The sequence below is a fragment of the Moschus berezovskii genome, chromosome 5 (assembly GCF_049115385.1).
Source record: "Moschus berezovskii isolate FMDL1 chromosome 5, NW_MosBer_1.0, whole genome shotgun sequence".
Classification (NCBI taxonomy): domain Eukaryota; kingdom Metazoa; phylum Chordata; class Mammalia; order Artiodactyla; family Moschidae; genus Moschus; species Moschus berezovskii.
The window spans coordinates 44,681,430-44,703,105 of NC_142464.1; the positions used below are offsets into that span (position 1 = coordinate 44,681,430).

General features: G+C 39.1%; 1 long non-coding RNA gene across 4 annotated transcripts in view; it reads left to right on the forward strand.

The window, feature by feature from the left end:
• Positions 1–21,676, forward strand: part of LOC148777826 (uncharacterized) — a 250,697-nt gene that overhangs the window by 16,340 nt on the left and 212,681 nt on the right. Inside the window, exon 2 of one of the 4 annotated variants that reach the window (XR_016037432.1) lies at positions 6,159–6,184. The exons of 2 other annotated variants lie outside the window; for them this stretch is intronic. This is a non-coding gene — a long non-coding RNA (uncharacterized LOC148777826). Of the gene's footprint in view, positions 1–3,223; positions 6,185–21,676 lie in introns of those variants that run through there. One more of the 4 variants, XR_016037433.1, reaches the window with a different exon arrangement.

Below are 21,676 nucleotides of genomic sequence, written 5' to 3' on the forward strand. Positions count from 1 at the left end.
TCTGAATTTACTGTTTTGGGTGTTTTTTTTTTTTAACCAAAATTGGAAAACAGCAGAGTCCACAGGATTGGAAAAGGTCAGTTTTCATTCCAATCCCAAAGAAGGGCAATGCCAAAGAATGTTCAAACTACCATACAGTTGTGGCCATTTCACATGCTAGCAAGGTAATGCTCTAAATCCTTCAAGCTAGGTTTCAACAGTACTTGAACTGAGAACTTCAGATGTTCAAGCTGGATTTTGAAAAGGCAGAGGAACCAGAGATCAAATTGCCAATATCCATTCAATCATAGAAAAAGCAAGGGAATTCCAGAAAAAAACATCTACTTCTGCTACATTGACTATGCTGAAGCCTTTGGCTGTGTGGATCACAACAAACTGAAAAATTCTGAAAGAAATGGGAATACCAGACCACCTTACCTGCCTGCTAAGAAACCTGTATGCAGGTCAAGAAGCAATAGTTAGAACCAGACAGGGAATAACAGACTGGTTCAAAATTGGGACAGGAGTTCATCAAGGCTGTATATTGTCACCCTGCTTATTTAAATTATATGCAGAGTACATCATGCAAAATGATGGACTGGATGACTCATGAGCTGTAATCAAGATTGCTGCGAGAAATATCAACAACTTCAGACATGCATATGATACCACTCTAGTGGCAGAAAGTGAAGAGGAACTGAAGAGCCTCTTGGTGAGGGTGAAAGAAGAGAATGAAAAAGATAGCTTAACACTCTACATTAAAAAAACTAAGATCATGGCATCCAGACCCATCACTTCATGACAATTAGATGGGGAAAAAGTGGAAACAGTGACAGATTTTATTTTCTTGGGCTCCAACATCACTGCAGATGGTGACTACAACCATGAAATTAAAAGATGCTTGTTCCTTGGAAGAAAAGCTATGACAATTCTAGACAGCACATTTAAAAGCAGAGACATTACTTTGCCGACTAAGGTCCATATAGTCAAAGCTAAGGTTTTTCCAGTAGTCATGTATGGATGAGAGTTGGACCATAAAGAAAGGTGAGTGCTGAAGAATTGGTGCTTTCGAATTGTGGAGCCAGAGAAGACTCCTGAGAATCTCTTGAATAGCAAGGAGATCAAACCAGTTAATCCTAAAGGAAATCAACCCTGAATATTCATTGGAAGGACTGACGCTAAAGCTGAAGCCTCAATACTTTGGCCACCTGATGCAAAGAGTCGATTCATCGGAAAAGACCCTGATGCTGGGAAACATTGAGGGCAGGAGAAGAAGGGGGCACCAGAGGGTGAGGTGGTTGGATGACATCACTGACCCAATGGACATGGGTTTGTGCAAACTCTGGGAAATAGTGATGGAGAGGGAAGCCTGGCATACTGCAGTCCATGGGATTGCAAAGAGTCAGACATAACTTAGTAACTGAACAGCAAAGTTTTAAAAATAATAAATTTTAATTTATAATTAAATTATAGTTTATTTTAAAACTCTAGTGAATGCTCAAGACTAGAATGTTTTTCTGAAAACTGAGAAATTTTAAAAAACTTTAAAGAGTTCAAACATTACATTATTTTCTTTGAATCTTCATCAGCTTTTCTACCCTTCTGAAATAATCACTGAAATCTCTCTGGGGAAGTATAAAAAAGAAGTGTAATTTTGCAGAATATGATTTATCAGTATGTTTGCCAAATTTGACTTTATAACTTTATTCCAGGAAAATAGAAAATCAAAACTCAATAGGGAAATAGTCTGCAACTAAATTTCAGTAAATGTCCCAGAGATGGAGCTTTGTGTCAAGGTCCTTTGTACATTGATTTAGGAGATTTTTTGGCAGTTTTAAACACGTTATCCCTTGAAACTTATCTTGATGATGTAATATGATTGGATGACTGACCAATTACCACATGAGTTCTAAAGTTCCACTTTTATATTTTGATTAATAGCTCTCTGGTGGGGAAAAGATGACTATGTGTAGCCACAGAAAAGTGGAAGATAGAACGGGAGTGTGTGCCGTCCAGGACCTGATTGCTGTCAGCTCCAGTCCTCTCCTTCTCTGAATCAGAGAGAATGGCCCCATAGGCCGCATTCCCAAGCACATACCCCCAGCCCCTGCATCACCCTGCCTTTGGCTGGTTTCAAAAGTCAAAGGATGGTGTTGACAGGAGATAGGCAGGCTGGTAGAAGGGAGCAGCCTGGGATTTCTCCTCTTTCTCTGCGTTAGGCAGCATCTCTGACAGAACCCGTGCCTTCCTTCTAGTCTTAGCCTTCCTCTGGTGGCCCCAGGCCATGGGCTGTCTTGCCATTCCCATTCTCTGCTCTGGTGTGAGGAGGGCAGTGGCTCCTGAGGGTTTGCCTCATGGAGCCTGTTTGGCCTCTCGGATCTTCCATGGTAGCCCTGTGTTAAAGTCTTTCTGTTTTATGTACTGGTTTCTAGTTTCCTGGGTAGACCTAGCTTGATACGGGGAACATGGAAAATTTTAAGAGAATATCAGAAAATCAAAGATCCATGTTCTTTTCTCCTTGACATCATCTTCAGGGAGTTTTGAATAAATGAGTGAACAACTGTTCCTATAGCACTAATGATTTCTCTGTTTCAAGACTGCTCTGGATCAGGATCTTCCAGATGAAAACGATTCCTAAGAATGTTTGGCTAGTAGAGCATGAACCTGCACTTGGCCTCAAACAAAGACTTCCATTATTTTCTTAAGGAATACAGACAATTCCATTCTTTCTAGTGGAGGGGAGATGCTATCATTTCTAGATCAATAAATCTTAAAATGAATATGTAAGGGAGAAGAGAACAAAGACTGAAATAGAAGGGGAAAAGGAGTTCAGAGATAAGGGGAAAAATAGGAAGATGACATGGAATCAGATAATAAGCTATCCTCTTGGAGAGAAGGGCAATAGCTTTGATTAGAGGGGAATTCAGTTCAGTTCAGTTCAGTCGCTCAGTCGTGTCCGACTCTCCGCGACCCCATGAATCACAGCACGCCAGGCCTCCCTGTCCATCACCAACTCCTGGAGTACACTCAAACCTACGTCCACAGAGTCGGTGATGCCATCCAGCCATCTCATTCTCGGTCGTCCCCTTCTCCTCCCGCCACTACCCTTATGGCAGAAAGTGAAGAGGAACTCAAAAGCCTCTTGATGAAAGTGAAAGAGGAGAGTGAAAAGGTTGGCTTGAAGCTCAACATTCAGAAGACAAAGATCATGGCATCTGGTCCCATCACTTCATGGGAAATAGATGGAAAAACAGTGGAAACAGTGTCAGACTTTGTTTTTTTGGGCTCCAAAATCACTGCAGATGCTGATTGCAGCCATGAAATTAAAAGACGCTTGCTCCTTGGAAGGAAAGTTATGACCAACCTTGATAGTATATTCAAAAGCAGAGACATTACTTTGCCAACCAAGGTCCGTCTAGTCAAGGCTATGGTTTTTCCCGTGGTCATGTATGGATGTGAGAGTTGGACTGTGAAGAAGGCTGATCGCCGAAGAATCGATGCTTTTGAACTGTGGTGTTGGAGAAGACTCTTGAGAGTCCCTTATACTGCAAGGAGATCCAACCAGTCTATTCTAAAGGAGATCAATCCTGGATGTTCATTGGAGGGACTGATGCTAAAGCTGAAACTGCAATACTTTGGCCACCTCATGCGACGAGAGGGGAATTAAAAAATCTATTTTCTCAGAAATGTTGCTCATAACCCTGTAGGTTTGGTAACATGTTTCAGTTATTTGAGTAAAATCATAAGCCATAGACAATATAGGAAATGATATTTGTTATAGACACTGTAAATATTAATAATCACAACCTCTCAGTGAACTCTTTGTTTGCCCTCAAAGAATAGGAAAAATCTTTCATAGTGAAAGCAGTGACCTTGACAAATGGGCAGCAATGGCACAAACCTGATGGAGGGGTGGTATAAACGTAGCCTTGGTTAGTGCAAGTGTAAAATGCCTTACTCTGGAAAATTTACCTTTCATCTTGTGAGCTAAGGGCCTTGTTAGTTGACCTGTTAGGCAAGGTCAAACCCTGAACTAGAATTTGTGTAAGTCACAGATCCACTCACTGCTTTCTGGCATCAAATATAAATGCATTCTTAAATGTCCCAAGGCGTTATTGCTATACAGTGTACCAAACAGCTTCCGCAAGAGCTTTGCTGTTACGCTGCTTTGATCATTTCCTAATTGAGGCATCTTGAGCAAGTTAGTTAACTTCTCTGGGCCTCCTTTGTTAAGTAGGGGCGGAAACAACACCTCCTTCAGAACTCTGTTGTGAGGATTAAATGTGTGCCTACATATACTGCTTAGACCATCACCTGTAATTCAGTAAACAATAAAAGTTGAATATTATTATAGCTCAGAAGTGATACCTGTGATTATAGAGCTGTGATAAGTTCAAAGCATAGAAAATATATTTTAGATAAATGCATACATTTATATATGATGTTAGATGTAAAAATTATGTTGATTTATAACTTCTAGCTTACAAGCCCAAGGAGAAGGAAAAAAAAAAAAACCCACTGTATTGACAGCTGGGAGATTTGACAAATAGTACTAGAAAAACATTTAAAACACTAAAAAGTGAAATTCCTTTCTACAGTCACATTCTGCACGTACATACTGAAGAAAAAAGTGACTCTGTTACAATAGCAAAGAAAGCAGAATAACTGGTATTGGGAAATCTACAGCAAAATAAAGTCACCTCGTTTAGCTGGACATATATTAGGTTTGAAACTGTGATTAATACTCATCTTAGGTTCCCTCTATTTCTTGAGAATTTTTAGCCTACTTAAGTCAAATGACATTTTTTTAACCAGTGGAAAATTATGAGCTATTTAGGAAAATAAGCACATGACTTAACAGAGCAACATTACCTTTTCCATGAGAAGTGAAAATGAAAACTTAAAAAAGTATTTAGATAGAAAACAATTGATAGAAACTTTCCCTCTCTCTTTCCCTCTTTCTACCCCCACCTTCCTTCCTTCTGTTGGGTGGTAGCCTCAGTCTTCATATTAACAAATATCAACCCAGCAAAAAAGGCTGTATTTTGAGTGGACATGCATTCTATCACCATCATCATTGAAACACAAATTTTTAGCAGGTTTTGACCAAGTTCTGCTATAATGACTTTAATGGTGGATCAGGTCCCTGCAGGATTTCTTGTATGAGAACTGTGGAAATAAAACACTTAATTAAAAATAGCTAAATGGCACTATTTGTAAATACACTCAAGTCTAGGCAAGTGTAAATAACTGTGTACATACTGTCAGGGGCCTTACAGTCATAATTTCCCCTGCTAGAACAAAGTTAATACTTGCGGGCTCAAACAAGCTGGTGTTTCCACCTCTCACAACTCATCTGACTGGAACAAATTTCCAAGCCACTGGGATGGTCCCATGGATCTAGGAAAATCTAGGGAGTGATTCTGAGCTCATCTTTACAGTGAACCCACTGATGCACCTGTGGCACTTGAGGTAGAGCACAGGCCGTATTTTGACACCTACACCTCCTCCTTAGAATTGGGAAGCACCCATGGCTTTTGAGTAGTTTAATGCCCTCACTTTCTCATGTGTGCAGTGCTAGCACAGAACATTGATTAAAGATGACTCTAGAGCAAAATCTACAGAACAAGAAATGAGAGTACATGGTTGTGAGTACAAGCGCTGAGGGTGAACAGTCATTATGTGCCTGGGCCTGAGGGGGGATGGGCTGGGGGGCTCAAAAAACCCATCCCACTGTCTTTCTCCTGGTTTTATTTACACAGTGTGGAATTTTTACCATACACACTGCTCCAGGACTCCCACCTCCCATGACACTCTACCATTTTTTAAAAATATTTATTTTTAATTGGAGGATAATTACAATATTATGATGGTTTCCACCATACATCAACGTGATTCAGCCATAGGTCCCCCACCTCCTAAACTGCACTCCCACTTCCCTCCCCACCCCACCCATCTAGGTCTTCACAGAGCACCAGCTTTGGGTTCCCTGCATCATACAGCAAGTTCCCATTGCCTGTCTACTTTACATATGTTAATGTATTTGTGTCAATACAATACTCTCTCAGCCGTCTCACTCTTTCTTCTGGCTTTATTTACATATGCTGTGGATTTGTGACTGTACCACTGTTCCTGGACTCCTGCCTCCCATGAGACTGTGCCATTTTTCAAACATTCAGAAGGATGAAGCCTCAGAACAGCTAAGGTAAACGTGATGAATCACAACTTTTTTATAACTAGTTTATGAACAGAGGAAAGAAAAATGAACATAGTGAAGGCAGTGAGATTGACAACTAGGCAGCAACATTACAAAGCTAACAGAAGAGAGAAAGTTAGACTCACGTGGGACAACTTTTCCCTGTGTCCTGAATGTTCACACCGATTGTGTGAGCCACCTGGACAAGAAGGAATGCCATCTCACCCACTGTGTGCAAGGAGCAACATCTCTCCCACACAATTTTTCTAGGCCATCCTCAGAGTAGTAATATTTCTCTCTAAGTTATTGTAGAACTTAAAAATGCCCCCTTTTATGGTAAATCACATCTCTTCTCCCTCTCAGTTGGATGAGGGTGGGAGAAAAAGAAAAAAAATAATACAGTGAGTGAATCTAAACAAACAGATTGAGTAATTACAAATAAGCTATCTGGATAGTGTGTTCAAGAAAGGCCTCTTTGAGAAGTAGATATATAAAGAAATGGGCAGGAACTGGCTGTAAAAGCAGAGGAAAGAATGTTTGAGAGAGAGAGAGGATAGCATGCACAAAGGCCCCAAGGAAAGAAAGGACCGTGGGTGTGTATGAGGAGCTGATTGCAGGCCAATCTGACTGGAACTCAGTGAACATTCACAGCAGAAGGGAGCCTCAGGGAAGGCTCCATTTGCTTGGAAACCTGCCTTTCTTCAAGATTCATGTCAATCATTTTATGGCCCGGGACAACTCACCTTGTGCCAATGTTATCTCAAAATGCATGTTGTGGGTGAGGGGCCTGGTGCCAGTCTCTGAGTTTTGAGACATTTCCTTTCTCCAATTAGCAGACTGCTGATAGCTGTATCTTTGCATGAAATGTTCCCTTGGTATCTCTAATATTCTTGAAGAGATCTCTTGTTTTCCCTGTTCTGTTGTTTTCCTCTATTTCTGTGCATTGATGGCTGAGGAAGGCTTTCTTATCTCTCCTTGCTATTGTTTGGAACTCTGCATTCAGATGCTTATATCTTTCCTTTTCTCCTTTGCTTTTCGCTTCTCTTCTTTTCACAGCTATTTGTAAGGCCTCCTCAGGAATCAGTGAATTAAAATGGACTGGAATGGGTGAATTTAACTCAGATGACCATTATATCTACTACTGTGGGCAGGAATCCTTTAGAAGAAATGGAGTAGCCATCATGGTCAACAAAAGAGTCCGAGATGCAGTACTTGGATGCAATCTTAAAAACGACAGAATGATTTCTGTTCGTTTCCAAGGCAAACCATTCAATATTATGGTAATCCAGGTCTATGCCCCAACCAGTAACGCTGAAGAAGCCGAAGTTGAACTGTTCTATGAAGACCTACAAGACCTTTTATAACTAACCCCCCAAAAAGATGTCCTTTTCATTATAGGGGATTGGAATGCAAAAGCAGGAAGTCAAGAAACACCAGGAGTAACAGGCAAATTTGGCCTTGGTGCACGGAATGAAGCAGGGCAAAGGCTAATAGAGTTTTGTCAAGAAAACGCCCTGGTCATAGCAAATGCCCTCTTCCAACAACACAAGAGAAGACTCTACACATGGACATCTCCAGATGGTCATCACCGAAATCAGATTGATTATATTCTTTGCAGCCAAAGATGGAGAAGCTGTATACAGTTAGCAAAAACAAGACCAGGAGCTGACTGTGGCTCACATCATGAACTCCTTATTGCCAAATTCAGACTTAAATTGAAGAAAGTAGGGAAAACCACTAGACCATTCAGATATGACCTAAATCAAATCCCTTATGATTATACAGTGGAAGTGAGAAATAGATTGAAGGGACTAGATCTGATAGATTGCCTGATGAACTCTTGACGGAGGTTTGTGACATTGTACAGGAGACAGGGACCAAGACCATCCCCATGGAAAAGAAATGCAAATATGCAATATAACATTGTATAATGATAAGTGTATTAAATTAGTGGATTGTGTTCATAGTATTAATTATCAATGTACTTATATTCAAATTTGGTTGTTATTAAACTTTAATTTTTGTCTTTTTAGAAAATAATGGAAAGCATACTCTTTTGTAAAATGCAGTCAAATACCTTATAAGGTATAGAAATTTGGAAAGTAACTTGGAGCTAAATAAGCAGTTATTTTTGGTTTCTAGTTTAAACATTTTTTTCAAATATATAAAGTTATGTTTGTGAAGAAAGCTCTTGTCTCTTTAACTTCCTGTTTAAGTAGTTGAACAGAAGTCTAGGAAAGTCTACTATTGACCAAGCGATAATGACAGTTTATTTGTTGGCAAACTTTGTTTTTTTCCTGCCCATAAGCATAGAATTAAGAAGATGAAACCCTCACCACAGCATATATGTACATTTTGCTGAATTGGCAAAACTTGTACTATCCACATTCCAATTTTAGAAGTTAGGAATTATACTGGAAAATCTAAACTGACAAAGCTTATGATTATAACTAGAGCAGTTCTTGAGCACCCCAAAGTCTTTGTTTAGTATAGTAATTACTAGAGGCAAAATTCAATAATAAAAAATTTTTCTTCTTCAAAAAGTGGTCACTAGATGGAAAATTCTATTCCTTTTATATAGAAACACTTCTTTAGCTGACCAGAAAAATAAAGTAAAATGTAAAATTAAGTAGTCTGTTGGACAGTACTTTGTTTTATATGTTAGACAAGACAGTTATCTGATTGTGCTTTAGAGACACTGAAGTATTTAGAATGTGAGAGAATCATTTCAGTCCATTTTCATTCTTTTCACTATCTTTTACGTCAGTGTACTAGGATATTTATTCTTGGTTATGTACTAGGATATTTATTTATTAGTGACTATGTGGCAGTCTATCAAGACAACGATGAGTGCTGAGACATTAGTCTAATCAAGGTTGTGTTTAGTCTCTCAGTTGTGTCTAACTCTTTGGGACCCTTTGGACCATAGTCCCTCAGGCTACTATGTCCATGGGATTTTTCAGGTAAGAATAGTGGAGTGGGTTGTCATTTCCTCCTCCAGGGGGGTCTTCCTAACCCAGAGATCGAAACTGCATCTCCTGTGTCTCCTGCATTACAGGCGGTTTCTTTACCTGCTGAGCCATCAGGGAAGCCTAAGCAGAGATGCAACACATTTACCTAAGTGCCTATTTTCTGCTATTGTTACAGTAGCACAATGCTGACTATCTACTTCACTGAAGCTTTTCAGAAGGAATCTGAGCTCAGTCTCAGTGGGTCTTGCATTAATGTGAAATTCAGTGTAAGGTAATATGCCAAGTGGTAACTACCTCTTAAACATTTCTTTTTTTTTCACTCTCTGGGAACTCTAAAATTCTTCTGGGCTCTTTAGAGTAGAAATGTAGAAACCTTCCCACAGGGGATTCGTTTAGTACCATCAGGTTATACCAGTGACTCCAGGAGCAGCTGTTTGGATGTCATCAAATCTCCATTGTCTCCTCTTGCTTTGATACCTGGATCTGCTGAATTTTTAGTTTTTAACTTCTCTCTTGATTCTTGCAACTGCAGTCCTTTCTCTGAGTCACTTTTCTCCATTCTGAACTCTACTGCATTCCTTTATTGACTAAACTACCAATAACACAAGGCATTTATATTTAGCAGACCATGCTGAAGTTTCAAAGTTTTACAGTGGAAATACATTATTGACTAAAAGCCAAAAATTAAAGTTTAACAGGAGTCATCATGGTCCTACCATGGCCTCTATCTGTCATCCATCCACCATTTCTTACTGGCTGTGTCACCTTAGGCTTGCTGCCTTCACTTCTGGTCAAGGCCTCACCCTCCATCTCCTGACCTTTCCCTGTTGTCTCTCATATTAGTTTGCTCAGGCTGCCAGAACAAAATATCACAGATCAGGTAGCTTAAAAACAGAAATTTATTGTCCCCGAGCTCTGGAAGTCAAGATCAATGTGCTGGCAGATTTTATTTCTCCTGAGGTCTCTCTCCTTGGCTTGCAGATGACCATCTTCTCCCTGTGTCCTGGCATGGCCTTTCCTCTCTGCATGCATCCCTGGGGACTCTTCTGTGTCTTAATCCCCTCTTCTTTTGTGGACACCAGTCAGAATGAAGCCTACTCTAACAGCTTCATTTGAACTGAATCATCTTTGTAAAGATCTGTCTTCAAATGCAGTCATATTCTGGGGGTTTAAGTAAGAATGCAGTCACTTTCTGAGGGTTTAAGCCTTCAACATAAGAATTTGGAGGGAGGGGGACACAATTAAGTCTACTATTTCCCAAGTCCTTTCTTTTATGTTCTATTGCCAGTTTCCAGTCCCCAAATTTCAATTCCTTTTCTAAAGCAGAACAACTTTGTTTTCCATCAAAAAACCTCTCTGTGTGTTTGAAACAAAATGATGTCTATTTTCAGATTTATTTATTTATTTTTAGCTGAGGTGAAAGTTTTAAAAGTATAATTTCTCCTGCAATATAAATAATTTCTATGGCAGTACTCCATCAGTCTTTGTACATGTGAGGAACACATATGATTATTCTCCTTGTCCCAGAGTTCCCTCAAGACTAAATGCATGAGATGGAGTTGGCTGAGATGCTTAGATTTTCCTTCTTCTAACTCATATATCTTCTCTTGAATTTATGCACTTAAGTTACAAAAAAGAATTCATAAAAATTAACTCAGAGAAAAGGGAATACCTTGTTAGTTGCTAATACATACATTTCAGGATTTTTTTAAAAATAAAAGTTTATCCATTGCATAACTGTTACCCATCATCAATAAGTCAAAGTAACACTTGACTCACCATGCCTTTCCATCCACAGTCTCTCCTGACAGCTCTTCCTTCAATTCCACTTGGAACTGAAGACTTCCTTTTCAATTCAAGGGTACTCTCAGCACTCATCACTCAGGAAGTCTTTATTGAACAGTTGATCTATATTGTCTTTAATCTTTACAGCATTCCTGTAAGGGAGATATTATTAAACATGCAGACGAGAGTTAATTGGTGAGAATCTGTCTTATGCTATTTAGTGACAGAATCTGAATTTAATCTCTGTCTGCCAGGTCCTACTGTCTCCACTCTTTTTACTGCACAATAATAGTAGAAATAAGAGACTTCTGCTTTTCAAACTCTCACAAGAGTTTGGAATTCTCAACACTCTTAAGTCTTGTCTTCAATATTTGTATACTGTAAGGTCTGTCCAAATTTATGTTCCTCTTGACCCTTTCTAGATATGAAAAAGAATATTTGGGGGATTATTCCTAAATCATAATCCTCTAAGATTACTGTTAGTAATTTTGCATTTTACTTTCCCATTCTAGTTGACATCAGTTTACATATTGGCAATTGTGGCCAGCCCCTCCTGGTTTCAGTAGGGTGAAAAAAAGTCATGCCAGTCAGGGCCCTACACAGCAGGGGAAGGGGCATAGTGGTTGGTGGGAAGCCCTGAAGGGAAGGAGTCCTGGGTCAGTGCCAAAGAACAGTAAATAATGAGACACTATTCCAGGAAGCCATAAGTCAGTGAAACTTTTGGGAAAGAAATGAAACATTCATGAACCAAGAGACAGTTCAAAAGGTGAATCAAGATTAAAAACCCAGTAGGAGAGACGAGAGAATGAAACACGGTGGCTAGGGTCCAAAGGAAATAAACATACGTTGAAGAGGGGTTTAAGAACAAAACCTTTGATTGTGCTGATACTGCCTTTCATGCATTTCTGTGTGTGTGTCATTAGGGCCCAGTTAAAATGTCACCAGAACTGGAACTTTTGGACTTAATCTGCCTGTAATAAGAATCATTGTGTTATAGGTATCTAAGTTAAATTCTTGATGAGTATTATTAATATTTGGTTCTTCTGAATTCCTTTTTTCCTAAGTCATCATGGTGGGGAAGAGAGGCATAAACATAATCAATAACAAATTTTTATTGAATGCTTAAATCCTACTAACAGCCCCATGTTATTTAGTCATTAAGACTCTTGCAATCCCATGGACTGTAGCCTGATAGGCTTCTCTGTCCGTGGGATTTCCCAGGCAAGAATACTGGAATCCATTTCCTTCAGTAGGGGATCTTCCCAACCCAGGGTTGCCCAAAGGGTAAGTGGCATGGCAAGGGTCTGAACTGATTACTATGCAATGTGTTGAGAGATAAAATAATGATATAGTGTAAACAAATGAGGATGCAATGAATTCTGCTTGGATGAGGATGAAGGAGAGCTCTGCTAACAGTCATCCCACAACTTGGTGCCCATATAAATATTACCTCTGATTGTCCTTTCATATAAATATAACCCATGATACTGCTGTCATTACCCAGAAACTGAAAGTAATACATGAACAAGGATTCATTCCAATGTTTCTTTTACAAAATAACACTGTCTTAACAACATTCCCACTCTTCAGGGCTGGGATGTTCCATTCAAGTTATGGTTTGTCTCAGAAATTCTAGATATTCAGTGCTACAGTGATTCATTGCTTACACTGACATTTTTAAAGAATTAGTAGACTTGGGTACGGAAAAGGCAATGGCAAGCCACTCCAGTACTCTTGCCTAGAAAATCCCATGGACGGAGGAGCCTGTTAGGCTGCAGTCCGTGGGGTCGCTAAGGGTCGGATACGACTGAGCGACTTCACTTTCACTTTTGACTGTCACACATTGGAGAAGGAAATGGCAACCCACTCCAGTGTTCTTGCCTGGAGAATCCCAGGGACAGGGGAGCCTGGTGGGCTTCCGTCTATGGGGTCACACAGAGTCGGACACGACTGAAGTGACTTAGCAGCAGACTCTGGTACATGTTAAAATCCACATGATGATCTTTGTACCTCAGACAGTGTGGATAAGAGGAGAGGGTACTTTCTGAACAAAGTGTTTTCCTGAAAGTAGTTCTTCTTTTATGTATTATCCTAAAGATAAGAGTAGACTGGGCTAGAAATGTTAGTTCAACTATCTTTTCATTGGCATGATTCTTTAACAGAACTCCCCATGAGAAAATTTCAATGAGACAAGGAAGTATGATTCATTTTTTCTCAAAATGAGTGTCTTTTTATACATGTTTGCTAACAACTGCTTTTATATATGTTTGTTAATACACATGGCAGAATTCTGAACATTTCCAACATACCACTGCAGAGTGAAGCTGTAGGAATGAGGACACATAGATTGATTCCACCTCTAAATGTACATGATAAGCTGTGTGGAAAGCCAAAGAAGGATGTTGAGCAGAGTGGTGATATGCTCAGACTTGCATTTTAAATTCTCCTTTAGTGTAACATTTATTAATTTTTGAAAATTTAAAAAATATTCAGCAATAATTAGCATACAGGCTTCAAATTCTTCATATAAATAATCATCCTCTTCTAGGAGAAAATCTAACTGAAAAACAATACAGATCACCTTGCTTCCATGGTTGCCCGGCTTTCCTCCACAGGCATTTCCCACCACAATCTCCTTCCTCACATCCCCTTCATCCGTCTTTCCACAGTCAACAGCAGCCCTCGCCCTGCGATTGTTCCACAATCCCTAAGTTCCAGCTCCCAGCCACTGCACCTTCCAGAGGATCTATGTCCCTGTCTGGGAGATCAGGCCCTGAGACTGTGGAGTGGGAGCACTGACTCCAAGACCCTAGACTACCAGAGAATTAACCCTATGGAGTATCAAGTAGTGAGAACTCACAAAAACGAAACCACTTGAATACAAGACCCAGTATCACCTAACCACCAGTAGCACCCTGGGCAGGATGCCTTGTCTAAACAACAAACAAAACAAAAATACAAACCCAGTCATCAGCAGACAGGATTACCACCTCACTCAGCCTTGCCCATCAGAAGAAAAACAAGCAAACAAACAAAAACTCAGAACAAATCTCACTCAATACAAAGCTTACACAAACCTCTGGACCAACCTTAGGAGGGCAGAAACCAAAAGGAAGAAAGATTTCAAACTTCTTTAAGGAAAGAGTTTAACTTTCCTTGAAGCCTGGGAAAATGAGACCTCAAACACAATATGTTAAAAAAAAATAATGAAAAGGCACAGAAATACCACACAAATGAAGGAACAAACTAGGAACACAGGAGTCCAAATAAATGAAGAGGAAATAGGCAAACTACCTGAGAAAGAATTCAGAATAAGGATAGTAAAGATGATCAAAAACCTTGAAAACAAAATGGAGAAAATGCAAGAATCAATTAACAAAGGCCTAGAAGAATTAAAGAATAAACATACAGAGACAAACAACACAATTACTGAAATTAAAAATACTCTAGAAGGAATCAAGAACAGAATATCTGAAGCAGAAGAACAAATCAGTGAGCTGGAAGAGAAAACGGTGGAAATTACTTCTGAAGAGCAGAATAAAGTAAAAAAAATGAAAAGAACTGAGGATGATCTCAGAGTTCTCTGGGACAGTAGCAAACACACCAAAATTCAAATTATAGGGGTCCCAGAAGAAGAAGAGAAAAAGAAAGGGTATGAGAAAATTTTTGAAGAGATTATAGTTGAAAATTTCCCCAACATGGCAAAGGAAATAGTCAATCAAGTCCAAGAGGCACAAAGAGTCCCATACAGGATAAACCCAAGGAGAAACATGCCAAGACACATACTAATCAAACTAACAAAGACTAAACACAAAAAAGAATATTAAAAACAGCAAGGGAGAAGCAACAAGTAACATGCAAGGGAAACACCATACACTTAACAGCTGATCTTTCAGCAGAAACTCTGCAGGCCAGAAGGGATTGGCAGGATATATTTAAAGTACTGAAAGGGAAAACTCTGCAACCAAGATTACTGTACCCAGAAAGGATCTCCTTCAAAATTGATGGAGAAATAAGCTTTTCAGATAAGCAAAAGTTAAGAGAATTCAGTACCACCAAACCAGCTTTAAAACAAATGTTAATAAATAGTCAAGAAATATAAGAGAAAAAAAAAAAGATCTTCAAAATCAACCCCAAACAATCAAGAAAATGGCAATAGGAACATATATATCAATAATTATTTAAAATGTGAATGGACTAAATGCTCCAACCAAAAGACACAGACTGGTTGAATGGATACAGAAGCAAGACCCACATATGCTATCTAGAAGAAACCCACTTCAGACCTGTAGACACGTATAGACTGAAAGTGAGAGGATGGAAAACTATATTCCACGCAAATGGGAAGCAAAATAAAGCTGGAGTAGCAATCCTTATATCAGACAAAATAGACCTTAAAAAAAAGAAGATTTCAAGAGATAAGGAAGGACACTACATAGTGATCAAGGGATCAATCCAAGAGGAAGACATAACAATTGTAAATATCTATGCACCCAACATAGGAGCACCTCAATACAGAAGACAACACTAACAGTTATAAAAGGAGAAATTGACAGTAACACAATAATGGTAGGAGACTTTAACACCCATAGGAGACAGATCATCAAAAGAAAAAATTGACAAGTAAACACAAGTCTTAAATGATACATTAGATGAGATGGCTCTCATTGATTTCTTCAGGACATTCCATCCAAATGCAGAAGAATACACCTTCTTCTCAAGCGCACATGGAACATTTTCCAGGATAGACCACATCTTGAGTCACAAATCAAACCTCAGTAAATTTAAGAAAATTGAAATCATATCAAGCATCTTTCCAACCACAATGCTTTGAGACTAGATATGAATTACAAGAAAAAAAGTGTAAGAAACACAAATACATGGAGATTAAACAGCAGATTTCTTAATAACCAACAGGTTACTGAAGAAATCAAAAGGGAAATGAAAAAATTTCTAGAAACAAATGACAATGAAAACACGACAACTCAAAACCTATGGGATGCAGCAAAAGCAGTTCTAAAAGGGAAGTTTATAGCAATACAATCCTACCTCAAGAAACAAGAAAAACATCGAATGGACAACCAAACTTTACACCTAAAACAACTGGAAAAAGAACAAAAAAATCCCCAAAATTAGTAAAAGGAAGGAAATCATAAAGATCCGAGCAGAAATAAATGAAAAAGAAATGAAAGAAATAATAGTAAAGATTAATAAAACTAAAAGCTGGTTCTTTGAGAAGATAAAATTGATAAGCTTTTAGCCACACTCATCAAGAAAAAGATAAAGAAGAATCAAATCAACACAATTAGAAATGAAAAAGGAGAGGTTACAACAGACAATACAGAAATACTAAGGATTATAAGAGACTATTATGATCTCTATACGGCAATAAAATAGATAACCTGGAAGAAATGGACAGATTCTTAGAAAATTCAATATCCCAAGACTGAACCAGTAAGAAAGACAAGGTATGAACAACAAAATCACAAGCATTGAAATTGAAGCTGTGATAAAAGATCTTCCAAAAAACAAAAGCCCAAGACCAGATGACGTCACAGGAGAATTCAGTCAAACATTTAAAGAAGAGCTAATGCCTATCCTTCTAAAACTCTTTCAAAAAATTGCAGAGAAAGGAACACTTCCAAACTCATTCTGTGAGGCCACCATAACCCTGCTACAAAAACCAGACAAAGACAACACACACACACACACAAAAGAAAACCACAGGCCAATATCACTGATGAGTATAGATGCAAAAATCCTCAACAAAATTTTAGCAAACAGAATTTTGCAGCACATTGAAAAGCTCATACACCATGATCAAGTTGGGTTTATCCCAGGGATGTAAGGATTCTTTAATATACACAAATCAATCAATGTGATACACCATATTAACAAACTGAAAGATAAAAACCATATGATCATCTCAATAGATGCAGAAAAAGCCTTTGAAAAAATTCAGCACCCATTTATAATTAAAACTCTTCAAAAAATGGGCATAGAAGGAACGTGCCTCAACATGGTAAAGACCATATATGATAAGCCTATGGCAAACATTATTCTCAATGGTGAAAAGCTGAAAGCATTCCCCCTAAGATCAGGAACAAGACAAGGATGTCCACTTTCACCACTGTTATTCAACATACTTCTGGAAGTCCTAGCTATAGCAGTCAGAGAAGAAAAAGAAATGAAAGGAATCCAGATTGGAAAAGAAGAAGTAAAGCTCTCATTGTTTGCAGATGGCATGATACTTTACATAGACAACCCTAAAGATAGTATCAGAAAATTACCAGAGCTAATCAGTGAATTTAGCAAAATTGCAGGATACAAAATCAATACACAGAAATCACTTGCATTTCTATATGCCAACAATGAAAAATCAGAAAGAGAATTTAATGAATCAATCCCCTTAACCATTGCAACAGAAATAATTAAATATCTATGAATAAACTTACGTAAGGAGACAAAAGAACTTTACACAGAGAACTATAAGACACTAATGAAAAAAATCAAAGAAGACTTAAACAGATGGAAAGATATTCTATATTCCTGGGTCGGAAGAATCAATATTGTGAAAATGGCTATAGTACCAAATGCAATCTACAGATTCAGTGTGATTCCTATCAAATTACCAATGACATTTTTCACAGAACTAAAACAAAAAATTTTACAATTCATATGGAAACACAAAAGACCCAGAATAGTCAAAGCAGTCTTGAGAAAAGAATGGAGCTGGAGGAATCAACCTTCCTGACTTCAGATTATACTGCAAAGCTACAGTCATCAAGACAGTATGGTACTGGCATAAAAACGGAAATAGAGACTAATGGAACAAGACAGAAAGCCCAGCATTAAACCCATGTACCTATGGGACCTTATTTTTGACAAAGGAGGCAAAAATATACACTTGGACAAAAGCAGCCTCTTCAATAAATGGTGCTGGGAAAACTGGACAGCTACATATAAAAGAATGAAATTAGAGCACTGCCTAACACCATACACAAAGATAAATTCAAATAGATTAAAGACCTACATGGAAGACCAGAAACTATAAAACTCTTAGAGGAAAACATTGGCAGAACACTTGATGACATAAATTAAAGCAAGATTTTCTATGACCCACCTCCTAGAGTAACAGAAATAAAAGCAAAAGTAAACAAGTGGTACCTGATTAAACTTAAAATCTTTTGCACAGCAAAGGAAACTAAAAGCAAGGTTAAAAGACAACCCTCAGAAAGGGAGAAAATAATGCAAATGAAACAACTGACAAAGGATTAATTTCCAAAATATACAAGCAGTTCATCCAACTCAATATCAGAAAGACAAACAACCCAATCAAATAGTGGGAAAAAGACCTAAAGAGACATTTCTCCAAAGAAGATGTACAGGTGACTAACAAACACATGAAAAGATGCTCAACATTTCTCATTATTAGAGAAATGCAAATCAAAACTACAATGAGAATCATCTCACATCGGTCAGAATGACCATCATCAAAAAGTCTAGAAACAATAAATGCTGGAGAGGGTGTGGAGAAAAGGAAACAATCTTGCACTGTTGGTGGGAATGTAAATTGATACATCCATTGTGGAAGATGGTATGGAGATTCCTTAAAAAACTAGGAATAAAACCACCATATGACCTAGCAATCCCACTCCTAGGCATATACCCTGAGGAAACCAAAATTGAAAGAGACACATATATCCCATTGTTCATTGCAACACTATTTACAATAGCTAGAAGTTGGAAGCAACCTAGATGTCCACTGACAAATGAATGGATAAAGAAGTTGTGGTACATATACACAATAAAATATTCAGTTCAGTTCAGTTCAGTCGCTCAGTCATGCCCCACTCTCCGCGACCCCATGAATCACAGCACGCCAGGCCTCCCTGTCCATCACCAACTCCCGGAGTTCACTCAAACTCATGTCCATCGAGTCGGTGATGCCATCCAGCCATCTCATTCTCTGTCGTCCCCGTCTCCTCCCACCCACAGTCCCTCCCAGCATCAGACTCTTTTCCAGTGAGTCAACTCGTCGCATGAGGTGGCCAAAGTATTGGAGTTTCAGCTTTAGCATGAGTCCTTCCAATGAACACCCAGGATTGATCTCCTTTAGAATGGACTGGTTGGATCTCCTTGCAGTCCAAGGGACTCTCAAGAGTCTTCTCCAACAACACGTTTCAAAACCCTCAATTCTTCGGCAATCAGCTTTCTTCACAGTCCAACTCTCACATCCACACATGATGGAAAAACCATAGCCTTGACTAGACGGACCTTTGTTGGCAAAGTAATGTCTCTGCTTTTTAATACACTATCAAGGTTGGTCATAACTTTCCTTCCAAGGAGCAAGCGTCTTTTAATTTCCTGGCTGCAATCAGCATCCGCAGTGATTTTGGAGCCCCCCAAAATAAAGTCTGACACTGTTTCCACTGTTTCCCCATCTATTTCCCATGAAGAGATGGGACCAGATGCCGTGATCTTTGTTTTCTGAATGTTGAGCTTCAAGCCAACCTTTTCACTCTCATCTTTCACTTTCATCAAGAGGTTTTTGAGTTCCTCTTCACTTTCTGCCATAAGGGTGGTGTCATCTGCATATCTGAGGTTATTGATATTTCTCGCAGCAATCTTGATTCCAGCTTGTGCTTCTTCCAGCCCAGCGTTCCTCATGATGTACTCTGCATATAAGTTAAATAAGCAGGGTGACAGTATACAGCCTTGACATACTCCTTTTCCTATTTGGAACCAGTCCGTTGTTCCATGTACAGTTCTGACTGTTGCTTCCTGACCTGCATACAGGTTTCTCAAGAGGCAGGTCAGGTGGTCTGGGATTCCCATCTCTTTCAGAATTTTCCACAGTTTATGGTGATCCACACAGTCAAAGGCTTTGGCATAGTCAATGAAGCAGAAATAGATGTTTTTCTGGAACTCTCTTGCTTTCTCCATGATCCAGCAGATGTTGGCAATTTGTTCTCTGGTGCCTCTGCCTTTTCTAAAACCTGCTTGAACATCTGGCAGTTCATGGTTCACATATTGCTGAAGCCTGGCTTGGAGAATTTTGAGCATGACTTTACTAGTGTGTGAGATGAGTGCAATTGTGCGGTAGTTTGAGCATTCTTTGGCATTGCCTTTCTTTAGGATTGGAATGAAGACTGACCTTTTCCAGTCCTGTGGCCACTGCTGAGTTTTCCAAATTTGCTGGCATATTGAGTGCAGCACATTCACAGCATCATCTTTCAAGATTTGAAATAGCTCAACTGGAATTCCATTACCTCCACTAGCTTTGTTCGTAGTGATGTTTTCTAAGACCCACTTGACTTCACATTCCAAGATGTCTGGCTCTAGGTCAGTGATCACGTTATCGTGACTATCTTGGTCATGAAGATCTTTTTTGTACAGTTTTTCTGTGTATTCTTGCCACCTCTTCTTAATATCTTCTGCTTCTGTTAGGTCCATACCATTTCTGTCCTTTATTGAGCCCATCTTTGCATGAAATGTTCCCTTGGAATCTCTAATTTTCTTGAAGAGATCTCTTGTTTTTCCTATTCTGTTGTTTTCCTCTATTTCTTTGCATTGATTACTCAGCCATAAAACGGAACACATTTGAGTCAGTTCTAATCAGTGCAGATGCTGATTGCAGCCAGGAAATTAAAAGACGCTTACTCCTTGGAAGGAAAGTTATGACCAACCTAGATAGCATATTAAAAAGCAGAGACATCACTTTGCCAACCAAGGTCCGTCTAGTCAAGGCTATGGTTTTTCCAGTGGTCATGTATGGATGTGAGAGTTGGACTGTGAAGAAAGCTGATTGCTGAAGAATTGATGCTTTTGAACTGTGGTGCTGGAGAAGACTCTTGAGAGTCCCTTGGACTGCAAGGAGATCCAACCAGTCCATTCTAAAGGAGATCAATCCTGGGTGTTCATTGGAAGGACTGATGCTAAAGCTGAAACTCCAATACTTTGGCCACCTCATGCGACGAGTTGACTCACTGGAAAAGAGTCTGATGCTGGGAGGGATTGTGGGTGGGAGGAGACGGGGATGACAGAGAATGAGATGGCTGGATGGCATCACCGACTCGATGGACATGAGTTTGAGTGAACTCCGGGAGTTGGTGATGGACAGGGAGGCCTGGCGTGCTGTGATTAATGGGGTCGCAAAGAGTCGGACACGACTGAGGGACTGAACTGAACTGAACTGAAAGAGGTTCATGAACCTAGAACTTATTATACAGAGTGAAGTAAGTCAGAAAGAGAAAAATGTTGTATTCTTAAGCATATATATGGAATTTAGGAAAATGATATTGAAGAATTTATTTACAGGGCAACCATGGAGAAACACACATAGAGAATAGACTTATGGACATGGGGAGAGGGGAGGAGAAGGTGAGATGTATGGAGAGAGTAACATGGAAACTCACATTACCATATGTAAAAGAGATAGCCAACCGCAATTTGCTGTTGGCTCAGGGGGCTCTGTATCAACCTAGAGGGGTGGGATGTGGAGGGAGATGGGAGGGAGGTTCAAAAGGGAGGAGATATTTGTATACCTATGGCTGATTCATGTTGATGTTTGACAGAAATCAACAAAATTCTGTAAAGCAATTATCCTTCAGTAAAAAATAAATTAATTACAAATAACATTACCAAAGTATGAGTAATATGGTGATGTTGATGATAGAAAGTGACTGTATTTGAAGACAAGGTTTTTAAAAGAGGTAGCTAAGTTAAATGAGGGCATTTGAGT